This window comes from Pelophylax lessonae, assembly GCF_965119305.1.
Source record: "Pelophylax lessonae genome assembly, chromosome: 4".
Lineage (NCBI taxonomy): Eukaryota > Metazoa > Chordata > Amphibia > Anura > Ranidae > Pelophylax > Pelophylax lessonae.
The window spans coordinates 239781611-239806271 of NC_138771.1; the positions used below are offsets into that span (position 1 = coordinate 239781611).

General features: G+C 41.9%; 1 protein-coding gene across 1 annotated transcript in view; it reads left to right on the top strand.

Annotated features, from left to right (window-relative positions):
- The window catches only part of CNTN1 (contactin 1), a 279141-nt gene that overhangs the window by 67327 nt on the left and 187153 nt on the right, over positions 1-24661 (top strand). Inside the window, exon 2 of the mRNA XM_082252863.1 lies at positions 23590-23671. The gene's annotated coding sequence lies outside the window, so the exon portion shown is untranslated. The remainder of the gene's footprint in view (positions 1-23589; positions 23672-24661) is intronic.

Genomic DNA, 24661 nt, shown 5'->3' on the forward strand with positions numbered 1-24661 from the left:
CCCCCGGCCCATGGAGCACCAGCCATCACTGCTGTGGAGGCCATTGGAGTACTGTGAACTCATTGTCATGTTCAAGAAACCAGTTTGAGATGATTTGAGCTTTGTGACATGGTACATTTTCATGCTTGGATTAGCCATCAGAAGATGGGTACACTGTAGCCATAAAGGGATGGACATGGTCAGCAACAATTCTCAGGCAAGCTGTGGCATTTAAACGATGATCAATTGGCACTAAGGGGCCAAAAGTGTGCCAACAAAAATATCCCTCGTGCCATTACACCATTACCACCAGCCTGAACCTTTGATACAAGGCATGGATCCATGCTTTCACGTTGTTTATGCCAAATTCAATGACCCTTTCATCTGAATGTTGCAGCTGAAATCGAGACTCCTCAGACCAGGCAACGTTTTTCCGATCTTCTATTGTCCAATTTTGGTGAGTCTGTGTGAATTGTAGCCTCAGTTTCCTGTTCTTAGCTGACAGGCGTGGCACCTGGTGTGGTCTTCTGCTGCTATAGCCCATCTGCTTTAAGGTTCGATGTGTTGTGTGTTCAGAGATGGTATTCTGCATATCTTGGTTGTAATGAGTGGTTATTTGGGTCACTGTTGCCTTTCTATCATCTCAAACCAGTCTGCCCATTCTCCTTTGACCTCTGACATCAATAAGGGCTTTTCGTCCACACAACTGCTGCTCGCTGGATATTTTCTCTTTTTCGGACCATTCTCTGTAAACCCTAGAGATGGTTGTGCGTGAAAATCCCAGTAGATCAGCAGCTTTTGAAATGCTCAGACCAGCCTGTTTGGCTCCAACAATGATGCCACGTTCAGAGTCACTTAAATTCCCATTCTTCCTCATTCTGATGCTCGGTTTGAACTCCAGCAAAACGTCTTTACCACTTCTAGATGCCTAAATGTATTGAGTTGTTGCCATGCGATAGGCTGATAAGCATATTTGTGTTACCAAGCAATGGAACAGGTGTACCTAAATAAAGTGGCCCATGAGTGTATATTGCTTTTAAATAATTAAGAGCAATCAGAGAGTTAAGGCTCGTACACACTATAAGAAAATCGGGCGAACATTTTCGTCCAAAGAATTTTCATACAATTTTTGTATAGTGTGTACACAACTTTCTACAGCCGATTCTGAATTTTCGTACGAATTTCCGTTCATCGGTTCCGATTTCCTGTGAAATAACGAGGAAAATCAGACGATCGTTTGCCCAATTTTCTTATAGTGTGTACACTTTAGGCTACAGGAAAAATGAAGTGCAAATTTCTTATAGGGCCACATTCTTGACCATTACAATATATTCTGAGATACATGCACATAATAGCTAGTCTATGGTCTAACATATGCAACAATGGTGACTTGCTCTTTTTTTAACCCCCACAGTATTATAAAACAATTCTTTCAATAGACATTGCATAGGGAGTAATACCATATCCCATGGCCTTCAAAAACAGTATTTATATCCCTGGAAAATATTTCAGAAAACAGATAAGTATGATAAGCAAAAATTGTACTAATGATCTTTTATCTCTTGATGCCAGTAACCCAAATATGTGCTATTTCCCATTTCTCTTTTTAATGTGCATTCGTGTAAACAGAACATCTTTGTTATTCCATTTTCTCTCTACCGATAATAACTCCTAATCTGTTGGTGTTAGGGATGTGTTCAGTAATTACCCAAAGATAGAGCTAGTTACAAGAATAGAAAATACAAATACTATTTGACGCTGTTTTTAGGTTAATTTATTAATGGATGTTCGTTATTTTTTTTATTTTCATCTGTTTATTGTAACCATGGCTTTTAATACATTTTAGAGCAACATATGACATTTGTTTCCTATTATTGTGCACAGACATTTTTCCATTTGTGTATTTCCATTAAAAGCTAATTAGACTTGTGCATGCCAGCATTATAATAAATCACATTCAGTTAAGAAGCTTCCATGCATGTATGTATGTGTTTACTCATCAAACTGTATTAACCAACTCCTGTATTGTAGATTTATATATCTGGCTCCCTCGTAAACATGTTACAAAAGGATGTCTGTTTTTACATGTACACAGTGGAGTATTGAAAACTCTTAGTGCCAGTCAGTACTAGGGTTTTGTCTTAAGAGGCCATTAGTATCTTGTCATTTTGTAAACTTACTCTTAAAGGATTGTCATAGCAACCAATATATTGTAAATTAATATAGATGACAGCGTCAAGTTCCAGTTTGTACCTGGAATGCTATTTTATGACATTTTAGAGCTCGCTAGCTGCATATGTATAAGAAAAACAATAAATAGAGCTTTATGAATCATGAATTTTTTCTAATGTTCAGTTTTACAAAATCTTAACCTAAAGGCTCCTCTAGGACCGCCTAAACTTTCTTTACCTTCCCTGGCGGAGCCAAATCCTCTTTCATTTGTGTCTCACACGCTCATCTTCCCAAACACTGCAGATCACAGTGGGAGGGTTTCAGTAAGGCTCCTTTCACACGGTCCGCATTCCGTTGCGGACCGTTCTCTGCTCAGCTGGGATCGATCCGCCGATTCCTGCTGAGCAGGTGGATGACAGCTCCGTCTCCGCACTGTGTGCAGAGAGGGAGGTGTCAGAGCCCTGCTGCTCTCTATGGGGGAATCGGATGAGAGCGGACCGCCTGTCCACTCTCATCCGATCCGATCCCCTGGACGGATGGAAAATAGGGTTTCCATCTGTCCAGATTTCATGGACAGGAACGGATGCGGGTGTCAGCGGACATGTCTCCGCTGACATCCGCTGCCCCATAGGGATGCATGGAGGATCCGATCACATCTGCCTAAAAAACTGACAGGTGGATCTGATCGGATCGTTCGCGTGAAAGGAGTCTAACAGGAAGTGCTGTCAATGCAGAAAGCAGTGTGGAGGGCCAAGTGTGGCCAGGTGCTGTTTGACATACTACTGGTTTGTGAATCAGCAGTGAAAATGCTGATAGGCACACCTTCTACAACATTTTTTCATCCCTCTGTACAAGCAGGCACAACCTATGTGAGTGGCAACTCCGCTCTGAGTTGGGGAGCAGTGCAGCATTGTTGTCACACCAGGGAAGCTGCATTAGGTTGGAGGGTATTTGGGGGACTTTGCAGGGCTAAGAAGAGAATACTGTAAGCGCCTAGGCACTTATAATTGGGTTTACATTATTATATCTTATAATTGATAATGATGATCACATGAAATAAGTTCAGGGGAGGACTGGGCCAGGGGGCAGGGGGGCAATTGCCCCCTGGCATGCTCTGATACCCCATAAAAAGGCTGCACTGCTTCTGCCACAGACATGTCTAAAGGATTCCTGGTGAAGAGAAGAAAAAAGTCCCCGCCACTGACCTACTGAGTGCTGGTTGAAGACAAGGACAGAGCGTAGGCCTCCTTCCCCAGCATGGATGGTGTAAATCTGAGCAGAGGCCAGTTCCATGCCCCACTGGAGACCCTCTTCCCTGGCCAGCCCCAACCAAGCTGTCCCAGTTCCCTCCAATCGCCCCCTGCTGGCCAGGTCGGGAACCCGGATTCAGCCGGTGAGTAGAGAGTGCCTGGAGCAGGGCTTCAGCCTGGAATGGGGGTCAGGAGGAGGATGAGAAGAGGGAGAGTGGGAGGGGGTTGAGTCGCTGCACCATGGACCTATGGTTTGTACTTGCCCCCTGGACTGAAAGATGCCAGTCTGCCCCTGGATAAGTTACATTGGTTGACGCTGAATGTAGCTGTTGGGTTTAACAGTTGATCAGCTAGGTTAGAAAACCTTCCCTAAATGCTATCACCTAGCCTTGCAGCATACTGCCAAGAACTTTCCCCGAGGACTGTCAGATCAAATCTGCACAATCAACCATCCTGTAAATTGTATGGCAAATTTAGAACTCGGTAAAGTACCAAAAGACATGAGATACTAGTTGCCTGATCTGGCCACTGTTGGACAGGTTAGAAATACTTTAAATGCTATTTTCCCTGTTCATAAACTGGGGTTGACTATGGGCTCCATTCATGAAGCTGTATGGAGCACCTTAAAAAATGTGGTAAAATACCGCTCAGCGTTTTTTAAAAAGTTTTTTTTGCATTCACAAAAAAAACCGCTACTAAAATAACGCATGACTTAATTAACCACTTAAAGACCAGCCGTATATCTGTGGCAGGTTGGTCCACCTGCGCAAACCGCCGTACCCGCATAGCGGCTCGCTGAAGCGGGTCTCGGGCACGCCCACGCGCCTCCGGTGGCACAATCGCAGACCTGGTGTCTAGCCCGGAACCCGGCGATCGCTGCAGGGTCTGACAGAAGCCGGTGTGCTGTTTTAAACACGGCACACCGCTCACCTGTCACTGATTGAAACAGGGCTCCTGTGTTCCTTTTATGGCCCCCAAGTCTGGCCCCCACACAGTTAAAATCACCCCCTAGGTACACATTTAACCCTTTGATCGTCCCTGGTGGTAACCCCTTCCCTGCCAGTGTCATTATTACAGTAACAGTGCATCTTTTTAGCACCAATTACTGTAGTAATGTCACTGATCCCCCCAAAAGTGTCAGTGTCAGTTATGGGTCCAATCTGTCCGCTGCAATGACGCAGTCCTGCTAAAAATCGCTGATTGCCACCATTACTAGTAAAAAATAAATAAATAAAAAAATATAAAAATTACGAAAAATTTCCCCTAGTTTGTAGACGCGATAACTTTTGTGCAAATCAATCAAAATACACTTATCAGGATTTTTTTTTTTTTTTTTAACAAAAATATATGGCAAAATACAAATTGGCCAAAAATTATGAAAAAAATAGATTTTAACATTTTTTTTTATTGGGAATGTTATATAGCAAAAAGTGAAAAATACTGCTTTTTTATTCAAAATTGTCGCTCTTTATTTGTTTATAGTGCATAATCAAAAAACGCAGAGGTGATCAAATACCGCCAAATACCACCAAAAGAAAGTCCTGTTTGTGGGAAAAAAAGGATGTCAATTTTATTTGGGTACAGCGTGGCATGACCGTGCAGTTGTCAGTTAAAGTAACGCAGTGCTGAATCACAAAAAATGGCCTGGTCATTAAGGGGGCAAATCCTTCCGGTCCAGAAGTGGTTAAAGAAGTAATTCGGTATTTTAGTAGTAAAAACATGCAGTAATATAACAACTGGTGGTAGCCGGGTATTTGTTTAAGTTAGCAAACACTGTATTGTTAAGGAGCAGGTGGCCGCCCGCTCCTTAAAAATCAGCAAACAAAATGGTTGTTAAAGAGCAGGCGGCCGCTGCTATAGGGAGCTCCTTTAGGTAGCACCTTTGCTTTTAGCTTTTCCAGACCCCCAATGAAACCAATGAAAAAAGGAGTGAAGCACCAATTTGGATGCAAACTTAAAGTAAAGGCGCAAGGTCTTTTACCTTCATGCATTTTATGCATGAAGGTAAAAAACCTTCTGTGTGCAGCAGCTCCCTCTAATACTTACCTGAGCCAATGGCTCCCGCTGCTGTAAATGACAGCCAGTGACCCAATCAGGAGACGGTAGGGGCGAGGCCGACTCATGGCTCCATGTGTGGGGGCACCAGGCAGGAAGGAGGAGCCAGGAGCGTCGGCATGGGACCTGAGAAGAGGAGGATCGGGGCTTATTGTGCTAAACCATTACACAGAGCAGGTAAGTATACCATGTTTGTTATTTAAAAACACAAAACAGGGCTTTAACCACTTAAGCCCCGGAGGATTTGGCTGCTAAAGGACCAGGGGTTTTTTTGCGATTTTTTACTGCGTGACTTTAACGGACAATTGCGCGGTCGTGCGACGCTGTACCTAAACGAATTTGACGTCCTTTTTTTCCCACAAACAGAGCTTTCTTTTGGTGGTATTTGATCACCTGTGCGATTTTTTGATCACGCGCTATAAACAAAAAAAGAGCGTAAATTTTGCAAAAATAACAATATTTTTCACATTTTTTTATATGAAATTCCCCAAAAAAAAAAGTAAAAATCAAAATTTTTTAACATTTTTCGGCCAATTTGTTTTATGCTACCTATGTTTGGTAAAAAAAATCGCAAAAAGCGTATTTTGATTGGTTTGCGCAAAAGTTATCGCGTTTACTAACAAAGAGAAAGATTTTTGTCATTTTTGGTGTTTTTTTTTTTAACGCATAATGGCGGCGATCTGCGATTTTTTTTTCGGTACTGCGACATTGCGGCGGACAGATCGGACCCTTGACTGACATTTTTGACACTTTTGGGGTTACCAGTGACATTACTGCAGTAATCAGTGCTATACATATGCACTGTTACTGCAAAAATGACACTGGCAGGGAAGGGGTTAACTTTATTGGACAGGGAGGGGTTAAGTGTGTCCTAGGGGCGTGCATTCTACTGTGTAGGGACATGGCTATTGGTGTAAAAGCAAAGATCAACCGTTCTACATAGTAGAACGGTCAGATCTTCACTTTTACACAGGGAGAACTGACAGGCAGCTTGTTTACACAAGCTGCTCTGTCTTTCTCCCTTCACAGGAGCGATCGTAGTGTGGCCGGCGGACATCGAGTCCGCCGGTCACACGCACTGACTTGCCTGTGAACGAGCCGCGGCGGGCGCGCGCCTCGGCGGGCGCGCGCCCGCCCGCTATAGGCTCGCAAGTCAGTGACAGGCGAGTGACGTACCGATACGTCACTCTGCCTGGCCGGGGCTGACCGCCGCAGTATATAGTCGTGCGGCGGTCGGCAACCGGTTAATATCGCTTTAAACCTGGTACACGCTATTACTGAAAAGCTTGGGAGAAGCTTGATGGACTGACTATGCGATATTAGTACAGCGATCTCCCTGGTGCGCTATTGTGTTCTGACAGGGGGACTGCTCTTGAACTGGCCGATTCAGGCTAATATTTGGCCAATATTCGGCCCATGTATGTCAGACTTTAGACTTTTTTTGAAAGTACAAGGAGCACAAACAGAAACAATAGCATCCATTCCCAATTACTGGAGTCAAATGAGGATAAGATTGTGACTTCACAAGGTTAACTAACAAATCTAAAAAATATTCTATATATATATATATGTGTGTAAAATAGTTTTTTCTTTGGTAAGTACAAACATTTCCATACACAGTATGTTGAAAGAAAGAAAAAGAAAGAAAAGGAAAAACACATTTATGTCTTTTTGCGAAATACCTGAACTGTGAATATCTTAATGGCTTTCCAAGTGTCATCTGCAATTGAGCAGTTCAGACCATTTCAGGTTAGCTATCTTTTATATTCAGAAAATGTGCTGAAGGCTGGATCACATCTCCTATTGAGTACTTTGTTGCTATTTCTTTTTTCGAAGAGAAATACTGAAGGTTAAAATTGCCTTGCAGGTTGAATGCAATTTAGTGCACAGCATGTTTTTATTCTGTTGCACAAACACCTTCTGTTAAGTGCCAGAAATATATGATGTCATATTTTTTTTTCCTTTTTAGAAACTCATAATTCACAATATTCTTTTCAAAATTTTGCTTACTTTGTTCTCAGCTTGAAAAAGCTTGACATTGCAAGTTGTGACATCAGTGTGCAGTGTAAAAATGGTGATAAGTGGACAGGCTTGTTTAAAGCTAGGTTCACACATGTCCGGTCAATCACTTCCCCCCACCCTGATAAGAAAGAAAAGCTATGATCTGAGGTCCTCCTTGTTAAAGGGGGATTCCAGATTCTGATAAGCCCCCTGCCCACAGACTCTCACAACCACCGGCCAGGGTTGTGGGGAAGAGGTCCTTTCCCCCATCAACATGGGGACAAGGAGCTTTGGGGTGGGGGCTGCCCCAAAGCACCCTCCTATTGAGGGTATGTGGCCTGGTATGGTTCAGGGTACTTGCTTGTCCCCTCCCCTTTCCTGGCCTGCCAGGCTACATTCTCAGATAAGGGTCTGCTATGGTCTGGTCTGGATTTTGAGGTGGTAGCCAATGACATTTGTTTTTTGGCATGGGGGTTACCCTCAAAATTTGGCACAGGGGTTCCCCTACAATCAATACCAGACCTAAGGGTCTGGTATTGATTGGAGGGGACCCCCACACTATTTTTTTTTTTTTTTCAGATTGAATTTGTGTTCAAAACTGATCAGATTTGGGATTCAGATGCATTCCCATAGAAGGCAGTGAGCCTGGAATTTGCATCTAAACCGCACCACAGTGCTCAAAAAATGCACAGGACTCTGTAAATTTGCAGTGAATTCACACTGCCACTGCGCCGCATATATGTGAACTGGCTCCATAGAAAAGACTGCCGGTTCACATGTCATGCGAATCAGATGCGGTTCAAAACACCTCCAGTTTGCATATATGTGAACGGAGATGGTGAAAAGAATAACTAAATGCTATGAAAACTGAAAAAATGATAAAAATTATGATAAAGTCTAGAGTAAATATCCTTTTCCAGTTTGTGTCTTAGGCTTAGTGCAAATTAACATTTTAAACTAATTTGAGGTAATTTTAAGATTAGACAGATCAATTTCTAGCATTCAACATCCAGCAAAATGACTTCACAAACTGATGAAGAAGTAAAAAACAAGTGCAGGGGACACTAGTCCTTAAAAAATGTGTATTGTCAGTATAGATATTTCCTATGTGTAACGGAGCTCCAATACCCAGCCTAGGTATCTCCGCTGTATCATCCTTGAAGCTGAGGAAGTACTTAAATATCCAAGGCAAAATCCCCCCAGTAACTGGACGACACACAGTTCTGAGAGTCAAACTAGACTACGTTTGTTTATTGAAAAGACAAGGGATCTCCAATCTAGGAAAACCCCTCCCTCTTTGAGCCATCCCACACACATGGCTGAACATCCCATAATAACCTTACTCACAGGCACAATAGAACAATAGACTGCAGGTATTTAACAATAACAAACCCCCACCCATCTCCTGAGGGACACTGCTCCCTCACTCTTCCAACACAAATCACACTCTTAGTGTCCATTCCGCTACACTGCTCCCCCTTAACCACAAGCCGGCATACACAGTCTGATCCATAACGGATCGGCTTGGGGATGTCCGGGGAATACTCACAGATCATTTTTCCAGTTCAGTTTGTCACGATAACCCGTCAGCATTGCCATTCTGTTGTCCATACAAGTAGGGCTGAAGCTTCTTTTCCCTGGGCAGAAGCTTTCTTCTCAAGTAGGTTACGGGTTGCTCTCTGCCATCTTCTCCAACCTGGCTCAATACTGCTCCCAATACAAACATTAAAGTGTCTGGACCTCAGAAGGCCAGTAGGTCTCTGTGATGTGGGCGTGGGATCTGGACTGGCAGGAATGCTGAGGGCAACTGGCCTAGGTCGTTCCCCAATAAGATGTCGGTGGGGAGCTCCCGTATCAACCCCACATCGATCAGACCTGACCCGTCACCCCAATTCAAGTGGACCCTCGCAGTGGGTAGCCGATGTACTGCTCCCCCTGCCATCCGTACCACTACTGAGCCTCCGGTTCGAGCGGAATCTGGGACCAGGTGTCGCTTGACCAAGGTGAGAGTAGCTCCCATGTCTCGGAGACCTTGCGCGGGCTTTCCATTTAACTGGACGGATTGTAGATGGTGCTGTCTGTTCTCTGTAGTGGCTTGCACCAGGTTAGCTTCGTGAAGGGTACCCAATTGCTCCTTGGTGGGTTTGAACCTGGGTACGACTGGGGGAACCTCTGCGGCATAGTAGGGGACCGTTGTCCGTGCTGAAGGGGGTGACCCGGGTCGGATCCCTGCAGCTTGGTTCCTGCTCTGGGTACAGTTTCGTCGATAGTGCCCAAACTGCTTGCACCTGTGGCACTGTACCCCACTGCGGGACGGGTATCTGGGTGTCTGATGTTTGGAGGAGTTTCGCCCCCTCTGTGGTAGTGGGGGTCCTGTTCGAATCCATGAAGCATGGTTCCGATTCTGAGTGCAGTCTCTCTGATAGTGCCCAAATTTCTTGCACAAATGGCACTGCACTCCGTTGTGCCCGTGGTATAGATTTTCTGGGCGCTTAGGGATTAGTCCTGATCTTTGTGGTGCTGGTGACCCTGGGTTATTGTTCAGCGGTCTGGGGTTTGGACTGAAGCTAATCTGCGATTGCCTGCGGGCATCCTGATATTCATCGGCCTGCCTGGCCGCTTCAGGGAGAGTGGTAGGTTTGCGGTCCCTTACCCACTCCTGTACCCCTGGGTTTAGTCCATTATAGAATTGTTCCAGTAAAATCAGCTGGGTGATCGCTTCTGCTGTGGTTGCCTGACTGGCTTGTAGCCAGGCTTGGGCTGCCCTCTGCATATGGCAAGCCCATTCAGTGTGGGAGTCCTTCTCCTGTTTCTTGGTTTCCCTGAAGCGTCTCCTGTACACCTCTGGGGTGATGGCATATCTTGCCAAAATCACTTCCTTTACCCGGCTATAGCTTGAGATTTCCTCCTCTGGCACGGCTCTGTAGGCTTCTGCTGCACGGCCTGACAGTTTACCAGCTAGGATCCGTACCCAGTCTGTTAGTGGTACTTTGTACAACCTGCATTGCCGTTCAAAATCTTGCAGGAAGCCATCAATCTCTTCCTCTGCTTCCACAAACATTTTAAAGGCATTATGTGGTACCTTTAATCTTGTCTCTGGTGCCTGTGTAGTAGTTGGCCGTCTCTCCAAGGCACGCTGCTCTGCCAGCCGGAGTTGGTTCTCCCGGTCCTCTCTTGCTGTGATAAAGGCATCCACTTGGGCTAACGTTGCCTGTATCAGCTCTATTGAGGGGTTTTCTCCATAAAACGCTAGCCTGCGTTTCACTTCTTTGTCAAATTCTGTATCCATGGCTTCCGTAGCTATACTGCGTGCCCGATCCTCCTCGGTCATTTTGCAATCAGCGTGGCTTTGGTTTTATTGCTGGCGATCTTCCCTCTCACTTCCAGCAAATCCTTTAACGTGGCTCGTTTTAATCCAGCATAGTTCGTCTCCATTCACACTTCCATTCGTGTAACCGAATTTGTACAAACTGCTTCCTCTTGCTGCAAGGCTTGCATCCCACCGCTGCCACCAATGTAACGGAGCTCCAATACCCAGCCTAGGTATCTCCGCTGTATCATCCTTGAAGCTGAGGAAGTACTTAAATATCCAAGGCAAAATCCCCCCAGTAACTGGACGACACACAGTTCTGAGAGTCAAACTAGACTACGTTTGTTTATTGAAAAGACAAGGGATCTCCAATCTAGGAAAACCCCTCCCTCTTTGAGCCATCCCACACACATGGCTGAACATCCCATAATAACCTTACTCACAGGCACAATAGAACAATAGACTGCAGGTATTTAACAATAACAAACCCCCACCCATCTCCTGAGGGACACTGCTCCCTCACTCTTCCAACACAAATCACACTCTTAGTGTCCATTCCGCTACACTATGAAAGAAAAGAATATTGACGGCCACTTGAGACGATCTACAAAGTACCATGGTCAATGGATTGTAGGCTTGGAAAGCAGTTTCCACGGAATAAATTTCATTCAGTCCCCCATAGCCTCATTTATCCCCCAAATATCCCAATACTTCTAGGTATGGAAAAGCAAATGACAGGCTTTCCTACCTTCCACAATGCAGCCTTTATTACTTTAACTGCATGGCTTATGCATTGTCACATGGGAGCAGGGGTTCATTAGCCCATTTTATAATGCAAATGTATACCACAAATGTGCAGAGGGGGAAAGGGGGCTCTGGTTGGCAAACGTGGAGGCATGGGAGCTCTAGTTTTTGCTGCAAAAATGATATTTCCAATTTTTTGTATTGCCATAGAAATTGCTTCCTGTGCATCACTTTTAGACAGGAAGAGACCCGGTTCACACATGTGCGATGACAGACATTGCATGTGATTCGCAGCGCACTGCTCTGCAAATTACATGCGATGTCTGTGCGATGCTAATTCAGCCTTACAGATTGTATGGCTGAATATGCATCGCATTCGGACTAAACTCTCACAAGACCCTTTTTTGGGTCCGCACCAGAATCAGATCGCATTGGTGTTCACACCTATGCGATACGATTCATGTCCAAACTGACAGTTTGCACTGTGATATGAGAACTGATTTGGGGGTGTCATTAACTTTGTATTGACACCACCAGCAATTCGCATATGACAGTGTGAACTGCCTGCGAGTTGAGTGCAATGCAGGAATAGTGGATTTGCAGGGTTCCCGCATTGCATATGTGTGAACTGGGACTAAAGTTGCCATTACATAAAGGACCAACATTGAAGTGTGGACTAAATATCTAATTAAAAGTAATGTGTGGGTGTTGATCTGTAACAAGAAAAGACAGTTCAAATGGGGAAATGATGCCTAAAATTCTAGTATTATTCAAAGAAATATCTGGTTTCTTTTAAACCAATTATATTGAATCAGAAGGTAATACAGCGCTTTTTTGTATATAAATTGTGTTAAAAAAGGGCAGAGGAGACAATCTCTCATAGGAAGAATACTCAATAACTCAAACATCACTATCAGAGTTGGTTAGTCATCAAGTTAAAAACAAATCACCCTGCTATTGAAGAAAAATATGTCCTTAAAAACAAAAAAAAAAAAAATAGCAAGCCTTTTTAACAGCACAGGCTCATCACTTTTAGTTAAAAGATGTAATGTATGCTGTCATTATTATGCCTCTCATATTATACAAAAAACAACACAGCTAAGCTTACATCAGTCAGTTGGCTCAATTCTTGCTCATATGTTGGTTTGCTATTTGTTCACATATTGATTGCTATGATCGGTTTTGGTGTGCATCTCCAGTCCTACTTAATGTAATATGTCAGTTTTTTACCCTATCTCTTTTGCATGCTTTTCAGTTACTGGAGCCATGAGAAAATAATCCCTCTTATTTTCAGAATGTGAATTATTTCTTTGTGTAAACTTGTTAGTAGATTACACGTTTCGCTATCTCTAATACTACTACTTTTAAAATGTAGGAGGGTACAAAATACAAAATTTCCCAAACCTAACCTAAGTTTCTTTCTATTCATGGAAGTTTTGCAGCCCTGTCCATTTATGTTTGTTGTAATATATCCTTGTTATGACCTAAAATCATATTTTTTATAGTTTCAGTGCAGTGTTTTGGACAAATGGTCTCCAATCTGTGGCCCATGGGTCAGATGTGGCCCTTTGCTTGCCTTTATCTGGCCCTTGGGACATTATTCCTCCCATTGATACAATGCACTTTTCCTCCCACTGACACCAACAATGGGGCACATTTCCTCCCACTAGAATCAATAATGGAGCACTATTCCTTCTGCTGACACCAACTATGGGGCACTATTCCTCCCACTGATACCAACACTTGCCAATATTCCTCCAACCAATGCCAACGATGGTGTACAATTAATCTTTCTAATGATGACAGGTGTTATGTAATTTTTCTACCCCTACAGACCATCAATCCTGAGGCATTGTTTACTCCCAATGGCGCTGAGGCATTTTCTACTCCCACTGGCCACAGTCCGGCATCCCTAAAGTCTGTAAGACCGTGCTCTGGCCCTTTCTTTAGAAAGTTTAGAGATCCTTGCTCTAGACCCATCTCTCAACTTTGCTTATACAGTAGGTGTCAATTGCTTTGCAAGCTGGAAATGTCTGTATCTTATATGGGGTGGTAGTATTGTTTCAAGTTATATATTTATTCCACCAAGTTTCAATATATGATTTATGAACTCCAAATTTGAAATAAAGCTCCTTAGAGTGTAACACCTGCCATTTTTAAGTTTATGAGTAAGGAAGAGTTGGATCCTTTATCAAAGTTTAAATGTCATCTTGTACCTGTTTCCACAGAGTTCCTATCCTCGTGACAACAGTATTATGGTAGTGAGTTTTGTTTACCCAGCTGTGGCTCCAAAGGGTTTTGCTGATGGAAAAGTAAGGGCCACTCAAACAAGACAGGCAGGCAAAGTAGTGTGGAAAATAACAGCCCACTACAAAGGGCAGAGCATTCTTTAGAATTATCAGATCCATCCTCTAAGAGTTAACCTTGACAGAAAGGTTTCCTAAGGGAATCAGACAACTGGCAAGGGAAAATGGATGAATGATTTGTGGAATGTGAGAATTTCGTATGAGATAAACATTATTGATGATTAGAAGATACATACCTACTTGCTGTGTAGGAAATAGGATTGATTGGTAAGATAAAAGAAAACAAAATCCCCTATATTTTGTAGTTATGACTGTAATAAGAGTTTTTCTTTGGAGTTTTTGGAGTATTTATTCTAACCATGTGGTGCGTTCTTATCACATCTGACCCAGGTGCCTCTGGCATACTATATACACTCAGAATAAAAAGTATCACATGCAGTATGTGTTCCAGTTGAATAAAACCCATAAGAGGAGAATGCACATTTCTATACCATAGAGAAAATACATTAAAAAAGGCCACGGGATAATTATAGTGGATATCGATTCCCAGGATGGAATGCAAACTCTAAAGTATATGAATCAAAGGTTGGAAAACAAAGTATACAAAAATGCAGATAATATGGATTTACCTAGCTGTATCTAGCAGATAAGATATTAGAGATGGAGAAGAGATTTGACAGAGTGACCCCCCATAAAGCATATAGACTAATGCATCAGAAGGGAAAAGAGGCAACTACCTCAAAGAAGAGAATAATATATATATATATATATATATATATTATATTATATATATTTTTTTTAAATAGTAAAAATAAAACGTCTACACACCCGTGTTAAAATGTCAGGTTTCTGTTATGTAAAAAAAATGGAACAAAGAAAAATAATTTCAGAACCTTTTCCACCTTTATTTTGACCAATAAACAGTACAACTCAATTGAAAAACAAACTGAAATCTTTTAAGCAGGGGGGGGGGGGGGGAGTAAAAATAAAAAAACGAAAATAATGTGGTTTCAGAAGTGTGCACACCCTCTTATAACTGGGGATGTAGCTGTGTTCAGAATTAGGCAATCACATTCAAACTCATGTTCAATAGGAGTCAGTACACACCTGCCAGCAAAAGCCATGGTCTGCAGAGAGCTTCCAAAGCATCAGAGGGATCTCATTATTAAAAGGTATTAGTCAGGAGAAGGGTACAAAAGAATTTCCAAAGGATTAGATATACCATGGAACACAGTGAAGACAGTCATCAAGTGGAGAAAATATGGCACAACAGTGACATTACCAAGAGCTGGATATCCCTCCAAATTTGATGAAAAGACTGGTCAGGGAGGCCGCCAAGAGGCCTACAATAACATTGACCACTTCCCGCAAACCGACGTACCTGTACATCGGCTTGATGAAGTGGTTGTACCGGGGTGATGCCCGCAGCTGCAGGCATCAACCCAGTACTGTTTTTAGAGTCAGCGGTCGGCTTTCTGGTGATAACAATCGATGCGCTCAGCAGCCGCTCTGCCTTTATTCCAGCGAGCGGGAGGGGACCCAGAGCCAGAGCCTAGACCTGAATCTGAATGCAAATCTTTGGGGTGATCTGAAGAGGGCTGTGCACAGAAGATGCCCTTGCAATCTGACAGATTTGGAGTGTTTATGCAAAGAAAATTGGGCAAATATTGCCGTCACAATGTGTCATGCTTAGACTCATACCCAAAAAGACTGAGTGCTGTAAAGAAATCAAAAGGTGCTTTAACAAAGTATTAGTTTAAGGGTGTGCACACTTATGCAACCATATTATTTTATATACACCTAAAAGATTTCAGTTGTTTGTTCAACTAAGTTGTACAGTTTATAGGTCACGTTAAAGGTGGACAAAGTTCTGAAATTATTTTTGTCCCATTTTTTACATCACAGAAACCATTTTAACAGGGGTGCCTTATCGAAATGTCAAAATAAAATCTCTCTCTTTTGGACTATATACAGGTACATCCCATAAAATTAGAATATCATCAAAAATGTATTTATTTCAGCAATTCAAAAGCGAAACTCGTATATTTAATATATGTGATATATTTCAAGCATTTCTTTATTTTATTTTTGATTATGGCTTACAGCTATGAAGATCCAAAATTCAGTATCTCAGAAAATTTGAATATTAGATAAGACAAAAAAAAAAAGGATTTTTAATACAGAAATATTGGCTTACCGAAAAGTATGTCCATGTTCAGTATGGTATGCATTCAATACTTGGTCAGGGCTCCTTTTGCATGAAATACTGCATCAATGAGCCTTCAGCTCATCTGCATTGTTGGATCTGGTGTCTCTCATCTTCCTCTTCCTCGTGGTATCACTGTGCTTGATTGACCAGCAAACTTGCCTGACATAAACCCCACTGGGAATCTGTGGGGTATTGTCAAGAGGAAGATGAGAGACACCAGACCCAACAATGCAGATGAGCTGAAGGCCACTATCAAAGAAACCTGGGCTTCCAGAACACCTCAGCAGTGCCACAGGCTGATCGCCTCCATGCCATGCCGCATTATTGCAGTAATTCATGTAAAAGGAGCCCTGACCAAGTATTGAGAGCATACTATACTGTACATGGACATACTTTTCAGTAAGCCAACATTTCTGTATTAAAAATCCATTCTTTTATTGGTCTTATGTAATATTCAAATTTTTTGAGATACTGAGTTTTGGGTTTTCACTAACTCTAAGCCTGAAATAAATTAACTTCATTATGATATTCAAGTTTTTTGAGATGTTCCTGTGTGGGTGTGTGTGTATATGTATGTATGTATGTATGTATGTATATATACAGTGGGTACGGAAAGTATTCAGACCCCCTTAAATTCTTCACTCTTTGTTATATTGCAGCCATTTGCTAAAATCATTTAAGTTCATTCTTCTTCCTCATGGATGTACACAGCACCCCATACTGACAGAAAAACACAGAATTGTTGACATTGTTGCAGATTTATTAAAAAAGAAAAACTGAAATATCACATGGTCCTAAGTATTCAGACCCTTTGCTCAGTATTTAGTAGAAGCCCCCTTTTGATCTAATACAGCCAGGAGTCTTTTTGGGAAAGATGCAACAACTCTTTCATACCTGGATTTGGGGATTCTCTGCCATTCCTCCTTGCAGATCCTCTCCAGTTCTGTCAGGTTGGATGGTAAACGTTGGTGGACAGCCATTTTTAGGTTTCTCCATAGATGCTCAATTGGGTTTAAGTCAGGGCTCTGGCTGGGCCATTCAAGAACAGTCACAGAGTTGTTGTGAAGCCACTCCTTCGTTATTTTAGCTGTGTGCTTAGGGTCATTGTCTTGTTGGAAGGTAAACCTTCGGCCCAGTCTGAGGTCCAGAGCACTCTGGAGAAGGTTTTTGTCCAGGATATCCCTGTACTTGGCCGCATTCATCTTTCCCTTGATTGCAACCAGTTGTCCTGTCCCTGCAGCTGAAAAACACCCCCACAGCATGATGCTGCCAACACCATGCTTCACTGTTGGGACTGTATTGGACAGGTGATGAGCAGTGCCTGGTTTTCTCCACACATACCGCTTAGAATTAAGGCCAAAAAGTTCTATTTTGGTCTCATCAGACCAGAGAATCTTATTTCTCACCATCTTGGAGTCCTTCAGGTGTTTTTTAGCAAACTCCATGCGGGCTTTCATGTGTCTAACACTGAGGAGAGGTTTCCGTCGGGCCACTCTGCCATAAAGCCCCGACTGGTGGAGGGCTGCAGTGATGGTTGACTTTCTACAACTTTCTCCCATCTCCTGACTGCATCTCTGGAGCTCAGCCACAGTGATCTTTGGGTTCTTCTTTACCTCTCTCACCAAGGCTCTTCTCCCCCGATAGCTCAGTTTGGCCGGACGGCCAGCTCTAGGAAGGGTTCTGGTCGTCCCAAACGTCTTCCATTTGAGGATTATGGAGGCCACTGTGCTCTTAGGAACCTTAAGTGCAGCAGAAATCTTTTTGTAACCTTGGCCAGATCTGTGCCTTGCCACAATTCTGTCTCTGAGCTCTTCAGGCAGTTCCTTTGACCTCATAATTCTCATTTGCTCTGACATGCATTGTGATCTGGAAGGTCTTATATAGACAGGTGTGTGGCTTTCCTAATCAAGTCCAATCAGTATAATCAAACACAGCTGGACTCAAATGAAGGTGTAGAACAATCTCAAGGATGATCAGAAGAAATGGAAAGCACCTGAGTTAAATATATGAGTGTCACAGCAAAGGGTCTGAATACTTAGGACCATGTGATATTTCAGTTTTTCTTTTTTAATAAATCTGCAACAATGTCAACAATTCTGTGTTTTTCTGTCAGTATGGGGTGCTATGTGTACGTTCATGAGGAAGAAGAATGAACTTAAATGATTTTAGCAAATGGCTGCAATATAACAAAGAGTGAAAAATTTAAGGGGGTCTGAATACTTTCCGTACCACTGTATATATATATATATATATATATATATATATATATTATTTTTTTTTTCCTAACAAGCTTTGTTTTGCAAAAACATTTATTATGGGGTGCACCTATTACAAATGAGTCTGAGAGCACTAAGGACTTAGAGGATCTAGAAGAAATGGAGAAGACAAAACAAACCCCTTACACTGCTGATGGAAATGGTATGTAAATTCATACCTTTGAAAAAATAATTCACAGAATATTATCAGTGAAGAAACTAAAATATGTAATAACAGTTACATTTCAATTCAAATCTTGTGTGCAGCTGAATGTTAGATACTGTTTCAAATAAATTATGAAAGGCTTGATGTTTTATTAGGAAGTTTCTTAGAGGAATGTATGAAGGTATTCTTGGAAATGGAATGTGGAAATTAGGATATAGTAAGCAAGCCTTATTATAAAAGGGTGCAAGGCTATCAGCAATAATACATATTGCTTGTATAAAATGGCCCTGTCATATGAAATAAATGACTGAAGGTTATATATCAAAGAAGATTCAGGGAGCATAATAAGGTGGAAAAAGTAGAGTGGCAAAGCACGGTGGTTGAATGCATTCAATAACTAAGCAAGGAGGATAGGAAACAGGAAATGGTGGAGTGTAGCCAAGGACAGAGAAGAATAAAGTAGGCTCCTGCAGAAAGAGATGACTCTTGATAGTTATTGCACTGCTACTGATGATACAGGAGAATGAATCTACTATAAGCTTGCATATATCAACTATGTGGTTTTTTCAATATCCCGCTACAGTGGTCACTTACCAAGGGACACTAGACATCAACACTTAAGATTTAGCACTCTTTATTTTTTCCACTGAGGTAGCCACAGATATTCAAAAAATGCTATACCAAGAAATTCTAGTGTGCTCTTTGGATGAGATAACAGGGTGTGCATGGGAAGGAAAATGGAACAAGGTGAAGAGGGCAGTGGTTTGTAACAGGATAGTGTGTGATGTGGTACCTGAAAGGATAGGAGAAAAGAAGAAAAATGAATACACAGTCCCATTCAAGCAACCAAATTGTGCATTCATTACTCTGAATCTCTCATGCCCAGCTAGTAGCCCAGGGGACATGTGAACCTTCTGGCCTACCACTGTAGCTACCTTTGCTTGCTCTTACTGTCCCATGCAGAATCATTGCATTTTCCTCTAGATTCTTCTAGTATGATGTCAAAAATATGCACCACAAATTCTTACCATTCTTGTCTTTCTGAGAAATAGGTGTTACCTGTGATAAACACTTTTGGGCTCATTGAGTAAGTAGTGGTTGGGGCAAAGCACAGAGTACAAAGTGCAGTGACACATACCAAGTAATGAATATTTTAAAGGATTCTGATTAGTTGATATTTGTAGTGCACTTTGCAATTTGAACTTTTTTTTTCTACCAAGCACATCAAATATTATTAATGTGTATGTATGATTCAAATTCAAAATCATATGTCCACTTTCAAATTGAATTTCAATTATGTCTAGGCTACTCTTGCTAGTATGAATGGTCCTGAAGTTTGGAAAAAATACTTTTTGAAGTTCTCTTTGCATTTACTATCTTAAATTCTGTGACATGTATTCACTATTCCCTGTAAGTAGACTGCTGTGTCACACGTTTCACAGAGCCAGTCTTCTGACCTATAGAGATGCTGATAGAAGGAGTTTTAGGAGGTGAAGTCAGTGCCGGGCCGGTGCAAGGATTTTTGCTGCCCTAGACAAAATAAAATTTGCCGCCCCCCCATATGTTATCCCACCCTCCATCCCAAGTTGCTGAAGGGGTTAAAACCAGTGGCGGCGTGTGCTCCATCAGTCGGGGGGGCGTCAGACGGACCTGGCCACACCATATTCCCCCGGGCGCCAGTTCACTTACCTTGTTCCTCCGGACGGCAACAGCTTCACCCTCAGTCTCCTCCATGTCCCCTCTCGACGGCCGTGTCCTCCCTCTTCCTCTGCCATTAGGATGCCTTCTCCTTTGGCCAATTGGGAAACAGGTCTCAGGACCCGCTTCCTGATTGGCTGGGAGGAGAATCAGTGTGGCAATAGCAAATATTAATTCACTATTGGCACACAACTGGGTAGGCTCAGGGCGCAGTGCTCTACGCCCCGAGCCCACCTTTATTGAGCCTCTGGCTCTAATCACGTGCTTCAACAGAAAAAAAAAAAACCCTCATTGGAATCCATGCATGTAGATTAGGGGGGTTGTACGCATGCCCCTGCGCCCCTAATGGACAGGCCAGCCGTCACTTGTTAAAACCCCTTCAGTGACTTACGGTAAGTCACTTACCTCAGGTCAGGCTCTAGCGGCGCCCCCTGCTAAGTTGCGCCCTAGGTGGCTGCCTAGGTCGCCTTATTGGTAGTGCTGGCCCTGGCTGAAGTCCGTATATGAATCACTGCTTGCAAGCAGTAAGTTACCTTGGGATTTGTAGTCCTTAGAAATAAAAAGTAAACCAAAGGGATGAGCAGCAGTGAATCTGCAAATCATGCAGGTTGTTGTGGAAACAGGTGACGAGCAGGTGGGCAGCACTCCCAACATATTAGGAGATTGGGGGATGTCGGGGGAGATTTATTAAAACCGGTGCACTCAGAATATGGTAACGCTGTCCATGGCAGCCAATCAACTTCTAAACTCAGGTTGTTCAATTAAGCTTTGGCAATAGAACCTGGAAGCAGATTGATTTCTTTGCAGAGCTACACTAGATTTTGCACTCTCCAACTTTAGTAAATAAACCCCTGTTTGGCTTGCTATCACAAGGCTGATATTAAGAAAGAAGGTGTATGCTGTAATTATAGATTTACTTTAATATTACAAGTCATAATATATTACTTTGACTTTTGGGCATATTACCCATCATATTGCTACAAACATTTGACATTATGTTGATTTGACAGATATTTTATTAAACATATTAAACTTCTTTGCAATAGTATGGATCCACACAAGAGGCTTGAAGTTTAGCTATCTGTCCAAATCTGGTCGAGAGTAGTTAATTTGTACCACGTATATGGGATTTGTGTATTTCTTTTCACATTGGTGAAGAATCAATAAAATACACATACAATTCCTATACGATATGAGGCTAACTGGGTATTATATTAACATAACTTGGCATGTGGCGATCCCACAATCATTGGGAAAAGATACATATGTGTCTTTTATAGTAACATCCACTACTTACACAGTGGAAGGAGTACTAGCCTTTGTGATGTAATTTTATTTTCAGTGGTGGCATTGCCTCCAATTAATAAGTAATCTGTATATAAAGCTTTACCTATGGCCACAGTGTGGTACATAGTTGCCTTGCACCATGCAGGTGGGGATCCTTTTTTGACTTGTGTCTTCTGTTTGGTGGTGGGGGTGTGTGAGATTTTCCACTATGAAAGTTTTTTTTTTTCCTTCTTGCTCAATTGATTGTTATCAATATTTGCTTAGTTAGGGCCCATCATGAAAAAAGCAGGTAACTGCAATGGCAAATATAAAACAATACAGGAACCTCTACCTACCTTTCCATTGGGATGCTGAACCTCTATTTTAAAGTACTGATCTTATTGTCTGTTCTAAACCAGTACCCACCCCCCCCCCCCCCCGGTACATCATTAGCCGCACACAAGTTTATATACTCACAGATGGCTGGAGTGTTTTTAACTCCTTAAACAGCTCAAGACTCCTACATTTACCCATTTCATTGGGGCTTTACATACTGTATATGTCCTAAGCGGTGTGTTCTGGCAGGTGATATACAAATATTAGATTGGTTCCTCTGAACCTGAAATAGGGGACTGGGTTTCCCATGTGTGGCGCCCTTTGATGGACACCCCTTAGGAATGACTAGAAGAGCTCCTGAAGAAGCGTTGAGTTTGCGAAACATGTAGAGCTTACACTCTAGCCAAATATTCGGTTATCCATACCTCTAGAAGGCACCGTAGGGAGTCCTCCAAACCTATGGACACCTATGGTTAGGTCTGGTATGGTCCTAATGATTTTAATATTGTTATGTATTTTAATGTGTATTGTGAATTTTGTATGACAATTAATACATTTTCCTTTTAACCATATGTTTTATTGTGCCTATAAAGTCCATTTTGTCCAATATCGTTTATGGGATGTGGCATATAGTTCTATACTCTCACTCATATGCACTCATTGGTACCACCCCATATTAGTGTATAACTTCAATATTAATTTTTTCTCAAACAGAAAACAATAGATTTCTGTGTGTCATGTTCACAGCAGAATGCAGTGTTACACTGCAGTCCAGAGCAGTGCGATAGTTTGCATCATTTTGCATAATTTTGCACCGATTTGCATGTCTGCTCAGTAACAGCCGTGCTGCTGTGCAGTGACATGAATGAAGTGTCACAATTTGTACACTCCAAATAAAGTTCCTCCCCGCTGCATGACTCTGCAGCCCAAAATGCTGTACAGGCAGCAGCGGTTTGGGCTGCAGATTAGTGTGAGTGGGCTCTTAAAAGATTCTCTCTTGCTCAATAAATTGTTATATTTGATTGTGCATAACTGTGCACGGTAGGTTTTCTTAACAATGATGTGACGGGCCTTGGTTGTATTATTTAGGTGTTACATGTGACCTGTGATTCCATGTGAGGTGGATCTCACAAGCTATGGATGCGTTAGGGATGTTATTTTTGAACATGAAACAAATATTTGATATTTGGAATCTGTATGCATTTTAGCATAGTCTGCGTTATAAAAAGCACTTATCAAACCAAGCTTAGATGGAATTGTGCTAGGGAAAAGATGCAGCAATTTCAAAGGGAAAACGTGGGTGGCATGGTAGACTTCCGAGCATTTTATTGTAATTTATGCTTGCAGAAAATTGGTTATCACTGAAAAGCATAAACACACCTATTGCTTGTTTAGTGGCTTCAAAAAATAAAAAGTAAAAAAAAAAACTGCATCTTCTCTGCAATCAATATTCCATTACTGGCTGCAATGATGGCTACAGGAAGTGCAGGAAGATTTTAGTGCATTGAATTATGTATGCTGCTCTCATTTCACTGTCTCCGGGCGGACTGAAAGGGGTGGCTGCAGTGACTGGGAGAATTTTCTGCATACAGTCACTGCAGTGAAATGCTTCATAGTTCCACATGTACAGGTTATAGTGCTGGCTGAAAAGCTCAAGCAGATGAATCTGGAGCTTACAGCTAAAAATGCCTGATTTGATGGCAGTTCTACAATGCTCACAGACTGGTTCAGTGGTGATTAACATGCAGTTTATGGAAGGCAGAACACAGGATGTTCTCTACATGACTTTGCTTGCTGAGATCACATTGTGAAATCTCTTTCTCTCTCTCTGTTCTGCGGCAGACGGTTAATATGTGGAGCACCTTCCCAGGACTAACTTCAATTTTAAATCCATATTCTCAGTAACCACAGTGCCTGTGTCCAGGTAGGTAACCTAATTACTTTCATTAGGTTCATTATTTTGTATTTTGCTGAGATGGTGATTTTGATGTAATAAACTGCACTGATTGCTCACAAATTACATAGTCAGGATTATCTGATAGCAGCCGCTGCTAGACACCCATAATGCAGTATATCTATACACTGCAGTATGCTACAAATTATATTAGCGATAATAACATTTTAACAACATCATACCGGGCAGCAGAGGAGTAATGGACTAAAAGGAAATGGAATTGTGTTTATTTTAGTAGGAAATTATAATGCTTATACTTGCTGTATTAAAAATAATCATAAACATACTGGTAATAATATGAAAATGTTAAATATGTAGTTTCATATCTTAAAAACTGAACAGCTTTGGAGTTCTGGTCATAACAATTTTATTATAATAAGTTCATGTTACACCACTTGGCACACATCTGCCACACTGGCAAGGGGCAAGGTATAAACTATATTTATATGGTACTAATGAACAGAGGATCGTTATCATAAGTTGTCATTTAGTTTTGACATGCGGAACTGGGCGACATTATCTTATGATAAAGACCTATGAATAACTATGATTACATTTTTGGACCCTATCCTAAGCAGATATAAGTTTGTATCTCAACTTGGATAGTGTACAAAAAAGTGGTTCCTATTTTTTTACTTTTTCCAATGAGGGTATTTGTCTTAGCTAAATCCATAATATTATCAGTAGCTTTTTGGATGTGGAGTATATTTTTGCATAAGAAAAGATGTATCAAATATCATGAGTGAAAGTATTCCCACTTTTCTCATCTTCAAATTTTCTAGTACAGGGGTGTCAAACTCAATTTCATCACGGGCCGCATCAGCATTATGGTTGCCTTCAAAGGGCCAGTTATCTACTCTTGATCGTATTATATAATTGCCTCTGCATTCAAATATTACTGGTTTTAGTAATAACTTAAGACTTAATCTTTGATTGGCAGGTGCAGACCGGCACAGAGAC